We start from the raw sequence: 2,159 nt of genomic DNA, 5'->3' as shown, positions 1-2,159 counted from the left end.
GAACCTCTGGAGACCCATCCGCACCAGTTCTTCCTTCTCTTTCATCTCCTAGATCATCCATATTGTTTTCCTCGGATGATCAACGTCAAAGGTACTATTCTCAATTCTGTAATAGGGTCATTCTAGACCCTAAGTACCTTGACCTTGAATTCTTTGATGAAGAAACATTTGATTGTTACCAAGTGTTTCAAAATTATGGTTTGATTGATTTCATGTCTTTGAAACTGCCATACTTTCCTGAATTAGTTAAGGTGTTCTATAATAACTTGAAAATTCAGGATGGTATTCTTTACTCTGAGGTGCATAATATTTCTATTGTCATTGATCAGTCCTTGTTCTTTTCCTTGACTAAACTGCCCAGTCAAGGTGTTTCCTTTTGAGGGCATCCTTGTTGATGACTGGAAATTTGATTATTCTAGTGATGATGCTCTTCGTATGGTCTGCAATGACTAGGTTGAGATGACCAACAAATTACTTGCTGGGTCATTAACTTTTGATTGTCGCATCATGCATTATATCATTGTTCGTATTTTGCTTCCTTGGTCTTCAAACCTTGCTCAAGCCTCTAAGGAGGATTTGATTCTGATGTAGGTCTTTCAAACTAGTCGTCAGATCGACTGGGCCCATTTAGTTTGATACCGGATGCATAAGGCATTACGGGCCAATGCACCTCTGCCTTATTCCCACCTTGTTACTTTCTTTCTTCATCATTTTAATATTCCTTTGGATGGTGAACCATATGTCAAGGTTAAGAGATCTTTTTCTATTGGTGTCAGTGCGGTTACCTCCTTTGGTTACCGAAAGGATGTTGATGGTCAGTGGATTCGCAAGTAAGACTTGCCTCCGCCTATTCCTTACAAGCGTACCCCATCTCCTCAACCACAAAGGGGTGATTCCACTTCTCTTCTGGCTGAAGTCCTCACAGAACTACGCGGACTTCGAGCTTTTGTGGGTGAACGATTTGAAGCAATGGATACTCATCTTGATGTGATGGATACTCGTTTTAATGGGATGGATACTTGGATCACACTACTTGAAAATAATATGAGCTTCATCTGGCGTTGCTTCGATCCCCCGACCGACTCTTAGTTATTTCTATTATGCTTTATTTCCTTAGTTTTCTGATTATTTCTTAGCCTTGTATTTTGGCTTTTATTGCTTTAGTACTTTGATTATGGTTGTCTTTGATGTTTCTCATTATGTTTTGCTCTGTGTTTGGTGATTGTTAGACTTTGTTTTAGTTGATTAAGACTTGTTTATGTTTGGTGTCTTCTATGGATTGACTTAGTTTTTGGATGGATTGTGCTATGATTTTAATGTTGCCTTAGTTCCTTCCACTAGACGTTATTGGCTTTTTGATGTTGCCAAAGAGGGAGAGAACAAGGGTAGAAGTTATCATAAAACTCAGGCATAAATTCCAATCTTAAAGGGGAGTAAGGGTTGTGAGCAGGTATTATCAATTGTATATCATTTATCTTGATTTCAAATTATTGTCATCATAAAAAAGGAAGAGATTGTAGAATCATATATGATATGAAGTTTTGATGATGCCAAAGATAAGCGCTTCTCAAGTTTGATCCAAGTCAAGAGTCATAACTCTTCAGAAAATAACTCCCAAGAGTCACAACTCTTCAGAAAATAACTCCTAAGAGTCACATATGTTCAAGAGATTTTTGAATGGCCATCAAAGGCCTATAAATAGGTGACTTGGGACACGAAATTCCAAAGAGTGTTTTTTTGAACTAAATTGTATTATCCTCTCAAAAATATTCCTTGGCCAAACACTTGCATATTCAATAAGAAATTTTGATTGATCTTCAATTGTAATATCTTTCTCTTAAAGAGAGAATTCTTCTTCTTCTTCTTTTTATTCAAAGAGATTTGGTTAAGAGACCGAGAGTCTCTTAAGATGTAAGGATTTCTAAACACAAGGGAAGGGTTGTCCCTGTGTGGTTCAAACTTTGTAAAAGGCATTTTACAAGATAGTGAAAATCTCAAGCGGATTGCTTGGGGGCTGGACGTAGGCACAGGGCGTGGCCGAACCAATATAAAAACTAAGTTTGCATTCTCTCTTCCCTTAAACTTCTTTTATCTATTGCTATTTATCTTTTGCTTTAAAGAAATATATTTTGAATTGTCTTTTGAGTAATTCATATTAA

This window comes from Glycine soja, chromosome 18 (genome assembly GCF_004193775.1).
Source record: "Glycine soja cultivar W05 chromosome 18, ASM419377v2, whole genome shotgun sequence".
NCBI lineage: Eukaryota > Viridiplantae > Streptophyta > Magnoliopsida > Fabales > Fabaceae > Glycine > Glycine soja.
The sequence above is the reverse complement of the archived record's forward strand: the minus strand, read 5'-3'. Positions refer to the sequence as shown.